Genomic DNA, 13,608 nt, shown 5'->3' on the forward strand with positions numbered 1-13,608 from the left:
ATGCATGTGGGATAATTGCTTCCTTTTCAATTTCACAGAAGAGTGTGAGAAAAGTTGGCATTAAATCTTCTCTAATTTTCCTGTAGAATTCAGCTTTGAATCTCTGGACCTGGGCTTTTCTTTGTTGGTAGGAGCTTTATTACATTTTCACTTTTGTATTCCATTATTGGGTTAGTCAGAATGTGTATATCTTCCTAACTCAGCATTGGTGTTTAATGTGTATCTAGGAAACTGTCTGTTTCCTCTGTGTTTTCAATACCATGAAAGTAAATATTTTGGATGTAGGTATTGATGAATTTCTTAATATCTCTAGGGTCTGCAGTGATTTGGTATATCTTAATCCTTATTGCATGAATTTGGGTTTTTTCTTTCCTTTTTTGATAAGGGAAGGGAGGTGTTTATCAATTTTATTTATTCTTGCATAAAACTATCTCTTTGATTTATTTATTCTTTGTATTGTTTTCTTCATATGCATTGCAATAATCTCTGCTCTAATCTTTATAGTTTTGCTCCCTCTTTGGGATGTGGGCTTGACTTGCTCTTCTTTTTCTAAAGGCTCTCACATGTAGGATAAGATCGCTTATATGGGCTTGTTCTGTTTTGATAATGTGAGAATTTTCTGCTATAAATTTCCCTCTTAGAACAGCTTTCATTGTATTCCACAGGTTCCAGTAAGTTGTATTTGAATTTTCATTAGATTTTAAAATTTTTTTGATTTTTTTCTTTAATTTCTTCTGTGACCCACTGGTTTTTTAGGAGGTTATTATTTAATTTCTATGTGTTTAAAGTGTTTCTTTGGCCAATAATTTCCTGCTTCATTGCAGTGTGGTCAGTAGTATACATGAAGTAATTTCAATTCCTTTTCATTTACTTAAGCATGCTCTGTGTGCTAGTATATGGTCTATTTTGGAGAATATTCTGTGTGTAGCTAATAAGAGTATATATTGTATTATTTTTGGGTGAAAAACTGTAAAGTTTTACTAAGTTCCTTTCTTCACAAGTTTTGTTTAGTTCTGTTATATCTTTGTTGATTTTTAACCTAGTTGATATATCTTTTCGTGACAGTGGTGTATTAAATCCTCCATTATAATATATTATTGCTAGTTTGATTTTCATGTCTATTTTCATTTGTCTTATAAGTATGAGTGCCTACATTTGGTACTTATATATTTATAATTGTTGTCTCTTCTCACAGTTTTTCCTTAACAAGCATACAGTGACCTTCCTTAACTATTTGAATGATTTTTATTTTGAAATTGACTTTTTCAGCAACCAGAATAACTACCTAAGGTTTTTGTAATTTCTTGTTTCATGGAGAATTGTGTTCTAGCCTTTGACTTTTAGTCTGCGAATTTCCTTTTGAGATAAATGTATTTTTATGTGCATCATTTTGTTGGATTTTGTTTCTCAATCTACTCTGCTAGTCTATTTCTTTTGATTGGTGAATTGAGGCCTTTTATTGATGGTTATAACTGGTATGTATTGGCTGATATTTGTTATGTTATTTTCCTGTTACAGAGTCCATACTTTTTCTGTCTTTTGAGTTACTTGCTCTGTTTGGTGGTTCGTGTTTCTGTTATTCTTGACACCCTGGTCACCTCTGTCTCTTTCTAGAATATCTGTCAGTAGTTTTTGTAGTGTTGGTTAGGTGGTGATGAATTTCTTCAGTTGTTCTTTGTCATGGAAGGATCCTTTCTCATTATTGATTTTTGTACATAATTTTGCAGGGTACAGCAACATGGGTTGGAAGCTATTTTGTTTCTTGGCCAGAAATACTTCACTCCATTCTCTTCTTGTTTTTTCTTTTTCTTTTTCTTTTTTTTTTTAATGTATTTAGTAGTAAGTCTACAGGGTCTCATTGCACAGATCAGATTCATAATGCTCCTCCTGTTTTAAGCCTTCCAAGCACTGGGATTACAAGTGTGCTCCACCATGCACAGTCTCAGTCCCTTTCTCAGCGTGGCACAGCATGCCAGGGATCGAACCCCAGTCTGTGCCTGCCTAAGCAGGCGCTTTATCACGCTGAGCTATCTGACTGGCCTCTCTTCTTGATTTGATGATTCTTTGATTTTTTTTTTTATGTATTTAGTACCGGGCCTACAGACTACAGTGTCTACAGGCCCTCACTGCCCAGATCGGACTCATAATGTTTCTCCTATTTTCAGCCTCCCAAGTGCTGGGATGACAGGCATGCACCACCATGCCCAGTCTCAATCATTGTCTCAGCATGTCCCAGGGTAAGGCCAGCATGGCGCACTGTGGATTGAACACTAGTGCTCTGCTCTGCCTAAGCAGGTGCTTTAGTACACAGAGCTATTTGGCCAGCCCCCTGTCAGTTCATTTATGACAAATATTATTTCTGATCTTATTTCTTCTATAGCCTTGTTTATTTACTTCAGTTGCTATCATTTTAGAAATTTCAGGTGTGTGATTTGCAAGTTCTTGCATGTCATTTTCTCTGGATTTAATCTGGGTAGACTGGAGGACTGAGGTTGGCTTTTACTCTTTTTTTTTTTTTCTTCATTTTTAAAGCTACCAACAATCAGCAAACAGCAGTGGTGGGAGAGCAGCAAGGAGTGGGTCTGTATGGTTTCTGATACAGTGGGAGCAGGGTAGGACTCATCAAGTCTCTCACTACTAGTACAGCCAACTGGCCGATGTTCAGCATCACTGTCATGTAAGATGTAGGTGGCGGCTGTGTTTTGGATTCACCAGGATCCCATGGGCCACCTGGAATCCTCCTAAGTTCTTAAACGGTTGGACCAGTGCCAGCACAAGCTCCATGCCTGTGCACTGGAGGCCAAAGGTCAGTCTTCTCCAGAGTGCTCCAGGCCATGGATAGTCCCCCAAAGTTCTTAAATCATTGAATTAGTCTCTAGGAAAGCTCTGCACATGTGTGAGCTGGGCCAGCTGATCCCAGCTCACCAGAGTATTGCCAAATTTAGTCGTCTAGAATGACACATAGCAGTTTCTGTTGATCAGAAATTAGAGGGATGTTATAATTGAGTTGTTTATTTTTAGGCCCTCATAAAACCATTAATAAAATGCTAGCTGTAATTCCTTCTTTTGGTGATTGAGGACCTTACCTAATCTCATTGAGATTACTCACAGGGATTAAGCCCATGGTGTAAGTGATGGTTTGATAATAAACACATAAAATTCAGGAAAAATTAAGTAATAAATGTAAATACATTTTCTTTAAATGGTAGCTAAACCTCACACACATACATACAAAGATTATTTGATCCTCTGTTTCCTTATAATATTTTGACTGAGAATTAGTTTTAACTTAATACTCATCAAACTTCAGGTTTTTTGAATCTTAACTTCGTTTGTATATAATTAGGTGCATATATTATGTTGACATAAAAATTATGTTACATGTGATTTCTTTTAAAAATTTATCTAGCAAATTTTTAACCAGCAGCCTGATAAGTATTTTTACTAGCTGTCTAAAGTAAATATATTTGAAGAAACTAAGCAACGTAATTTATATCAATTTCAATGCTTATTACTAGAAGCATTTCATTGAAATAGACATTAAAATAGTTGATTCATATACCATAGTGTATTATGCTATCTTCTAAGAAGCTTTTTAAAATAAGTGTCTGGGTGTGTGACATGTGTGAATGGAATGTGCGTGTAGAATATGTAAATATGGGTCGTAGAGGTTTAAAATATCTGATTTTAATACTTACTTTTCACTGTCACAGAGTTCACCAGATGTGTTGCATTTAGAAAGTTAGGGTTTCTCTTTCTGTATTTCAGCTTTCTCATCTGCAGGCTAGGAATAGTAACACGTTAAATGCAAATTTTTGTGAATATTAAACTTACCTGAAGGTCCCTTGCTAATGGCAATCCCACAGTAGGCTCATGGGAATCATTTAATCAGCTATCCTTTAACCATGAATCTATAAAATTATCATAGATTCATGACTTAAAACTGTAGAATTTTGTTGACAGAATTGTAAGATTACCACCTTACAACAACTCAATTTTATCTTTTTTGTAGCTCTGTATTTCAGTAGTCTAATTTAGGTTTCACTGGACTAAGATGCAGGTGCCAACACATAGGTATCTCATAGATTCTCAAGATGAAAATACATTTTTAGACTCACCGAAGTTGTTGGCAGTGTGCAGTTGTCTATGGAACTGAAGCACCCATATCCTTGTTGGCACCCACCAAGGATTGCTGGCACCTCAGGGGGTGCCATGTTCCCCCGCTTAAGGTCTTCTCCCCCGTCTTCAATGCCAGATGCAGCAGTTGAGGTGTCTGTCACATTTTGAATCCCTCTTTTCTCTTCTGCCAGAACTCTACTTATTTTTCTGTATTCAACAACCCCCTGTAAAGGATAGAATAATTACATTGGGCCCTTCAGGATCATGGGAAATACACTGCCTATTTCAGAGTCTTTGTCTGAATGTTATGTGTGATGTTCCTTCTGTCAACTCAGGTCACATGTTTGCAGGTTGTTGGAACTGCATTTTAGTTATTTTTAGGGGGTAGTATGGTGTCTTAGATATTACTTGGAAAGAGTTCTTATATACATTTGTCTATGGGATCTGACTTAAGCTGTCAAATAAAATCATTTTCCATTTTTTACATTTTTAAATGTATATTTCACTGACTTTAAACTCACTTGTCTAGACTCAAACACACAGAAGCATTACTCACCATGGACTGATGAACATCACACAATTCACAATATATACAGTGATTGGTATCCACAAGTACAACCCCCCGCATAAGCAGACTCAGTTATGCAGACCCACACACAAAGCTTTCTGCATCCATCCTCACATACTGAAATTAAGCACAGGCTTAAATGTAATGCGATCCATACTTAATTTTTCAAGCCTCATTTGTGAACAAACGATGTTCTTTATGAAGACAAGATAAGGAACTTCACCATTCTCTTCGCCTTTAATATTTACCTTCATCTTTTGTATTTTTGGTTCTAAATTTTGAAGCATTTGTCTGAAAGATTTTATCAAAAACAACTTACTTCTGCTGCTCATTTGTACCAGAGTTTTCAATTTATTTGCTGTTAATTTTAAGAAAGACAGGTGCGAGAATGGAATATGCATTACCTGCATTTCTAAGGCCCTTTTGAGATTTTTTTATTTCATCTGCTCCATGAATCCATTCCATCTTGAAACATAAAGGTGAATATCACTCTTTTGCAATTTTGATAAAACTGTGCCTGTCACAACTGCCTTTGACCACAAAAGAACAATTCCCTCTCTGTGCTGCAATGCCAGGGGTAGAGTTAGAAAGACTGACCTACTTTTGTAAGAAAAAAAGAAAATAACATCCAGGCTGAGGCATACCTAGAAAATAATTCCCAAGTACAGTAAACATCGATTGGTAGTATAATTATTTCAGTGCAGAAACAAGAACTTGAGCTTATGCTAGCTTTCTAGGTGTTATTCTTCAAACATGCATTCTACATGCTTGTGCTCTGTTGTAGATTATGATTCAGTTTGATATAATCCCAGTATAATCCCAGAGAAGCATGTGTCTTCACATATAACCACATTGCAGCTTTTAATGATCAGGATAACCATGTGAGATAAATATTAATAGTTTTTAAAAATTAGTATGAATTCTTTACTAAATGCATTTTACTGCTTAAGGGAAAGAATGTGTAAACTCAAGTAAAGTCAATTTATTGTTCCATCTTAGCATTTTATGAATCTATGTTTTTGCCCCATGTAATTGTGATGTTGTTATACAGTACTTTCTATTTAACAGTAGCAACTCTTTGTTTTTACTCTTCAATGAAAGAGATCAGATAGATGTCTTACTTACAGTACCAATTTCTCATTCCCTTAAGTTTTGGGTTGCCTTATTTTTTATTTTGGGTATTGCTTTTTCCAACTCTTGTTTTGCACTACTTGGGATAATGAGATTATGTATAAAGAAAACCCAAAAATTCCACCAAGCAACTATTAGAACTATAGACAAATTCAAAATGATGTAGGAAATAAAATCAGTACTTAAAATTCAATAGTTTTTAAACACTAACAGCAAGTTACATGAAAGAGGAATCAAGAAAGAGACTGCATTTACAATTCCTAAAAGCGTACTTAGGAATAAATTTAATAGACAGGGAATTTCCCCACAATTAAATTTATTTAAAAAAAAAAGAAATTTGAGAAGATCTAAAAATGGAAAGACAAGGGCCAGCCAAATAGCTCAGCTGATTAAAGGGCCTGCAAGCAGGTGCAGGGGCCCAGCGTTCAATTTCCCGAACCTGCTGTGCCAGCCCAGCCTCCAGGGCTCTTGGGAGGCTGTAAATAGGAGGATCACTTCAAGTCTGATCTAGCAGTGAGACCCTGAACACCCTGTGGACCCTGTCCCAAAATGAAAAAAAAAAAAAAAAAAAAAAGGAAAGACAGCCTGCATTAATGAATTATAAGATTTAATATTGTTAAAATGTTTGCTTTACATTTGGATAAAGTGTAGCTACCAAAGTATAATAGCTCAGCGCACAGCGGCTGGGATGCCATCCCTGGTATGCCCACTGGCCCTGCCCCCGTGTTGCTCAGATGATGTTTGAGGCTGGGCACGGTTGCTCTTTGAGAGCCTGAACCCAGAAGAATCACTATGAGTCCAATCTAGGTAGTGAGATCCTGTAGACCCTTACTAAAATACAAAAAAAAAAAAAAAAAAAAAAAAAAAAAAAAAAAGTCGCATGTCTTAAAGGCTTGATCAGCAGTCTGTGGCATTATTGGGAAATGGTTGAAACTTGAGCAGGTGGAACATAAAGGAAGTAAATAGGCCATTGAGGATGTTTCCTTGAAGGTAATTTTGGTCCGCAGTGCCTTTTCTCTCTCTTGTTTCCTGGTCCCATGAGGGGAGCAGCCTTCTCCGCCATATGTTTCCACCATAGTGTGCTCTGCTGCCACAGAGCTTAAGGGGCCAAATGGCTAGAGACCAGGAACTCTGAAATCACACCCCGAAACTCTTTCCCCTTTATACATTGATGACCTCAGGAATTTTACCCCAGTGACAGAAAGCTAATACATAACCCCAAACAACCTACAGTTTTGATGTCATTACCATTGAAATAATGATACTTAATTTAACTTGAAAAATATAACTAACTTCAAAACATATTACCACGTTTAGTAATCAAAATAGCAAAGTATTGGCATAGAAATAGATACAGAGATAAATTAAACAGAGTAGGGAGTTTGGAGGTAAACTCACACCCCTAAAGCCAACTGAGTTTTGATAAAATTTCTAAAAAACACAATAGAATGAAAACAGCTTTTTCTCAATGGGTGTGCTGCAAGAGCACAGGTGTAGTGAAAACCACCAATAAATCAAAGTCAACATGGGAAAGGAAAAGACTCACATTTGTATCATCCTCATCAGACGCCAGGACTCCAGCAAGTCCACCACCACCGGCCATCTGATCTACAAATGTGGTGGCATCAACACAAGAACCATCAAAAAATTTGAGAAGGAGGCTGTTGAGATGGGGACAAGCTGGTAGCTGAATGTGAGTGTGGTATCACCGTTGACATCCCCTGCGGAAATCTGAGACCAGCAAGCACTATGTGAGCATCACTGATGCCCCTGGACACAGAGACTTCTTCAAAAACATGATTATAGGCACATCTCACATTGACTATGCTGTCCTGATTGTTTCTGCTGGTGTTGGTGAATTCGAAGCTGGTATCTCCAAGAATGGGGAGTCCTGTGAGCATGCCCTTCTGGCTTACACACTGGGTGTGAAACACTTAATTGTGGGTGTTGACAAAATGGATCCCACTGAGCTGCCCTATAGCAGGAAGAGATATGAGGAAATTGTTAAGGAAGTCGGCACCTACATCAAGAAAATCGGCTATAGCCCTAACACCATAGCTTTTGGGCCAATTTCTGGATGAGGGCCTGGGACATAGCTCAGTAGAGTAAGCACTTGCTTGGCAAGTGCGAGGGCTTGAGTTCAATCCTTGGTTCTGAAAAAAAAAATTATTAGGGCTGGGGAGATAGCTCAGTAGAATAAGCACTTCTCTGGCAAGCACAAGGGTCTGATTTCAATCCCCGGTTCTGAAAAAAAAAAAAAAAAAATCTGGGTGAAATGGTGACAACACGCTGGAGCCAAGTGCTAATATGCTTTGGTTCAAAAGATGGAAAGTCACTTGTAAGATGACAATGCCAGCAGAACCAATACTTGAAGCTTTGGATTGCATCCCTCCACCCACTCCCCCAACTGACAAGCCTTTGTGGCTGCTCCTACAGAACGTTTACAAAATTGGTGGTATTGGCCCTGTCCCTGTGGGCTGAGTGGGGACTGGTGTTCTCAAACTCCGCACTGTGGTTACCTTTGTTCCAGTCAATGTCACATCTGAAGTCAAGTCTGTTGAAATGCACCATGAAGCTTTGTGTGAAGTTATTCCTGGCGACAATGTGGGCTTCAATGTCAAGAACGTATCTGTGAAAGATGTCCAGTGTGGCAGTGTTTTGGGTGACAGCAATAATGACCCACCAATGGAAGCAGCTGGTTTTACTGCTCAAGTGATTTTATTTATTTATTTATTTATTTATTTATTTATTTATTTATTTATGGTACTAGGGATTGAACTCAGGACCTTGCACTTGCCAGGCAGGCGCTTAAGCCATTGAGCTATATCCCCAGCCCTTCAGGTAATTATCCTGAACCATCCAGGCCAGATCAGTGCTGGCTATGCCCCTATACTGGATTGTCATGCAGCTCACATAACTTGCAAGTTTGCTGAGCTGAAAGAAAACATTGGCCACCTGTCTAGTAAGAAGCTGGAAGACGGGCCCAAGCTTTTTGAAATCTGGTGACGCTTCCTTTGTTGACATAGTCCTAGGCAAGCCCATGTGTGTCAAGAGCTTCTCTGACTACCCACCTCGGGGTCCTTTCACTGTATATGATATGAGACAGACAGTTGCTGCAGCTGTAATCAAAGCTGTAGACAAGAAAGCTGCTGGAGCTGTCAAGGTCACCAAGTCTTCCCAGACAGCTCAGAAGGCTAAATGAATATTATCCCTAACATCTGCCACTCCAGTCTTAATCAGCAGTGGAAGATCAGTCTCAGAACTATTTCTCCCAATTGGCCATTTAAGTTCAATAGTGAAAGACTGATTAATGATAACAATGGTTCCTAAAACCTTCAAAAGGAAAGGAGTATGTTTTGTGAATCTTTTTTTTTTGGGGGGGGATGGTGTGGCAGTTTTTAAGTTATTAGGTTTTATTTTTCTAAGATTTTTTTAATATTGATTTTAAAATCAATATTTTTAATGGAAACAACTTGACCAAAAATCTGTCACAGAATTTTGAGACCCATTAAAGCTTAATGAGAAAAAAAATAGAATAAAGTCTTTTTTTTTTAATGTATTTGGTACAGGGACTCACTAAGCAGCTGGGACTTGTAGTGATCCTCCTGTTTTCAGCCTCCCTAGTATTGGGATTACAGGCATGTGCCACTACGTCTGGACACAGCCACTGGCCTAGAGCGCCCCATAAGGTGGGGCCAGTGAAGCATGTAAGATCCGGTTTGAACCCTGGTCCCTGCGCTTGCCAAAGCAAGTGCTTAGTCCGCTGAGCTTTCTCCCTGGCCCCAAAACAGTCTTCTGAATAATCAGACTGGGATAAACAGAAAATGGATACAAAAGTTGAAAAATAATTCAAAACTATAAATCTGAGATACTTGAGATAATAATAATAATAATCTGATTAAAATGGGCAATAGACGTATACAGGAATTGTTCAAAGGAGACACGTAAATGACTAACAGGCATGCTGTAAATGGTTGACTATTGCTAAACATCATGGGAATGTAAATAAAAACCTGGCTACCATATTGCCACAGAGCACCATGTTCTAAAATAGCTGTGGCATAGAAAATTTGTTCTTTCAAATTGGATGCAGAGTGCTCATTGATTCAGGCATTAAAGTCCTACAACCACAAGAAAGGGAAGCCAAGCTACTGCTCCAGTTGGCAGCAGAACTCAGCATCATCCATGTAGAGCTGGTTGGGTGCCTGCAGAATGGAATTGTTCTGTGGTCAGTGAGGCTTCCACAGAAATTTTGAAAATGCTGGGAGGCCAGAGAATGTGCCTTTCTTTCACAAATCCATGTGTGAGTCTGTGAATGTGAAGCCTAATGTGCAAAGGAGACCCCAGAAGTTCGGACATTTCCTGATTATCTAAGGAAAGCTTCAAAGAGGATCTATAAAAGCAGCTGTGGAACTATCGCCACCAGACGTGTCCCAGGGGTGGAGCCATTCAAGCACATTGGAGCTTACAAGGTGCCAGAAACTGCCTCAGATTCAGTACATGAAACTGTTTGAGGACTTAATGTTTGCCCTGATGGAATCTGGACTTGCCTTGGTCCCAATTCTTTGTATCACTGTTTATAACTTTTGGAATAGAAATGTGTATCTTGTGTCATTGAATGTTGTAAGTGTTTAACTCCTCATTCATGTAGAATCTTGCAAACAAATGTTTGCCTTACATCTGGATGAAGACTTGAGACTTGGACTTTTCCACAATGCTGAAACTATGAGGATTTTAGCATCTCTTAGAACTGACACCACGCCTAGTCTGTTACCCTCTCAGCATGCCCCAGGGGTGGGGGATAGCATGGGATGCTGGGGATCGAACTCCGGTCCCTGCATCTAAGTCAATCCTAAATTTTAAAACTGCTCTTTGACTATAACAAAATGCTGTGCCTATATTCAAATTTTATGGGAGATTTTGTTGTCTGGTAAGAAGTATGCACCTGTCAGTGAATTCCTTTATAATAAAAACTCTGGAAGGCCAGTCATAGCCCATCCCTAAGATAATAATACATAATTAGTGAATCAAAAAAGTGTTTTCAACAAAAGAAAATTCTGTGATTTTATATTTCTTCTTAAATTAAAAGTAAAAAAGACACTCAAGTGTAGGACATATTATTCAAAAAGATAACAAATGCAAACACATAGCCAAGTGTTAAATTGCTTTCTTTGTGTAGACTGAAGTGTAAAATGTACTACAAATCTTGCATTTATGATGCTCCTGGAATTGGAGGAGGGTATTTTTTTTCTATTGCATTTAAACAACTGTAATTTTGGTATATTAAAATGTGGACCAGGGAGATAGCTCAGTGGCATAAGTGCCTGTGTGGCAAGTGCAATGTCCCTGAGTTTCATCTCCAGTACTGCAATCAATGAATCAATCAATCAACAAACAATCATAATACTAATGTGTTTAGATGGTAATATTTCATTCGTATACAGTGGTAAGCATTCATTTTCTGCAATGTTATATTTTTTAAAGATTGTATTAGTATCCTCTAAAGCCCTGTTTTGGACAAAATTTCTTAAATATAAAGTAAGTAGTCCAAATAGCTCAGCAGATTAAAGCCCCTGTGAGCAAGCTCAGGGGCCAGGGGTTCGATACCCGGGCCTGCAGTGCCTGCCCCACCCCCGCCCCCAAGGCGCGCTGAAACAAGAGACTGTGTGTGGTGACACGTGCCTGTAATCCCAGCTCTTGGGAGGCTGTAAAAAGGAGAATCATTACAAGTTGGATTTAATAGTGAGACCTTGAACGCCTTATAGACCCTTCCTTAAAACAAAAACAAAAACAAAAAAATGAAGTCAAAATCTTTCCATTAGCATTTTTATATTGAAGAACTAATAAATACATAGTTCTTGGTAATAATTTATTCATCTTGTCTTAAATAAATTGAGAAAATATAAAATGTTTAGCAGAAGATCTGGGAAAGAGTTGATGCTTAATTAATGCTCATTTTTAAATCTTATGAAAGTATGGTAAAATATAAAAACAATTTTAATCACAGTGAAATAGTTTTACACTGGACAAATGATTGTTTCAACTTTCCCAGTTATTACCCTCAGGCAAAATAAACTTACCAATAAATCTTTAGCACAACCTAACTGCAGAAGGCCAAAACAAAACAGAATGAAAACCAGAATCATGTTTGTATAATTAACACTTCTTCGAAAGAAATCACACTGATTTAACAGGATATAGTATGTTTCCTTGGATGAATCCTTAAGCAATAGGTTGTGGAAATACTTAAAATTTTAAATCATACTTCAAAATTTTCTGGAGATACAAGTAAATTGGATAGAACATGGATAACTCATCATTTATGTTGTTCTATTTACAATCGCAATATTCTGTGCTACATTTGGTACTTACATGTAGCTGCCCACTGATACTCTCCACTAGATTTTAATGGTTCTCAAAACAAACTGAATTCTGATGAGTTCGTTACTTGTACCTTACTGTTCAATAGCTGCAGAATCAAAATAAGGATTTCTTGATTGCATAATGTAGACTTTAAATGTATACAATTTTTTTGGTTAAGTTTAAGAAGAACGTTTCTTTGAATTGCAAGGATAAAAAGTTTGATGTAAAAGAAGCTTTCTAATCTAAATGTTCAGCAGTTTTCAGTTGTGCAATGAAACAAACTTCTCCTTTTATTATTAATGCATAATTTATTTTTTACATAATTTACACTAACAGTATACTCTCTTGTTCACGAGTTAAATGGTTCAGTAGACCTTTTTAAGTCAAGAATACTTTGCAAGTAATACACTGAAACCATTCCGGGAACTGAAATTTGAAACTATAGAATAAGACTCACTGGAATTCAATGAAAAACAATTATTTTATAAGACAGGTTATACTGTTCAGAAATATTATGAAGCAATAAAATAGAATCATATTTTTAATCTAAATGTGTTTATTAAGCTAAAAAGATTTAGTTATCAAAAAGTTTAATCAATTAGCATTTTTAAGCAAAGATATACTGCAAATATGAGAATGTTAACTGTAAGTCTCACAACTCTTTCATGTAAAATTGATAAAGTTTCAGAAGAAAATTTTGCTAAATTGCTACTACTGGTAAAATGGTAAGGATATATTTTACAAAATGTATACTCCAAAATATTTACAGTACTTATTTTGAAATTTCCTAAGATATCATAGTCCAGGATATATAGAAAATGGAGCAATAGAAGTGGCTACTTAAGTAAAAGACAAAATGACAGTTTTCTCTTTCTCCACTTCTAAAGAGTAACTAAGGCAGGCCAAAGCTAATAAGCAGCCTTCCTAGCTGTATTTTTTTCTTACAAGGATTACATAAGAACAATATTTTCTAAATAACAAATTTACATTCATGAAGCTAATTTTTACAGCTTTTTAAAATTACCTTTAGGGGCCAGAAACAGCTTAGTAGACTAAAGTGTCTGCTCAGGCAAGCTTAGGCAGGCACAGGGACCACGGTTTGATCCCCAGCACCACATGCTCTGCCAGCCTGCCCTTAGAGAGGGCTGATCCAGCCAGAGTCCAGGCACGGTTGCACACACCTATAATCCCAGTGCTGGGGAGGCCGAAAGCAGGAGGATCACCACAAGTCTGAGCTGTATAGTGAGACCCCGTAACAACCTAATACATTCTTATAAAAAAGAAGAGAACAGAAAATTAACTTTAACTCATTACATAATTTATCCCAGTATTAGATATAAAGAATTCAATTTTACAAGAGCTACAGTCAGGTATCATGTGCTTTTAGTTCACTAAATTTATTTATGAGTAAGATATTATTTATGATA

General features: G+C 37.2%; 1 pseudogene; it reads left to right on the forward strand.

Annotated features, from left to right (window-relative positions):
- The first annotated feature begins 7,343 nt into the window (after positions 1-7,343).
- LOC101574712 lies at positions 7,344-9,062 on the forward strand (annotated as a pseudogene).
- The last annotated feature ends 4,546 nt before the right edge of the window (positions 9,063-13,608 follow it).

This window comes from Octodon degus, unplaced genomic scaffold (assembly GCF_000260255.1).
Source record: "Octodon degus isolate 3935 unplaced genomic scaffold, OctDeg1.0 scaffold00013, whole genome shotgun sequence".
Taxonomy (NCBI): domain Eukaryota; kingdom Metazoa; phylum Chordata; class Mammalia; order Rodentia; family Octodontidae; genus Octodon; species Octodon degus.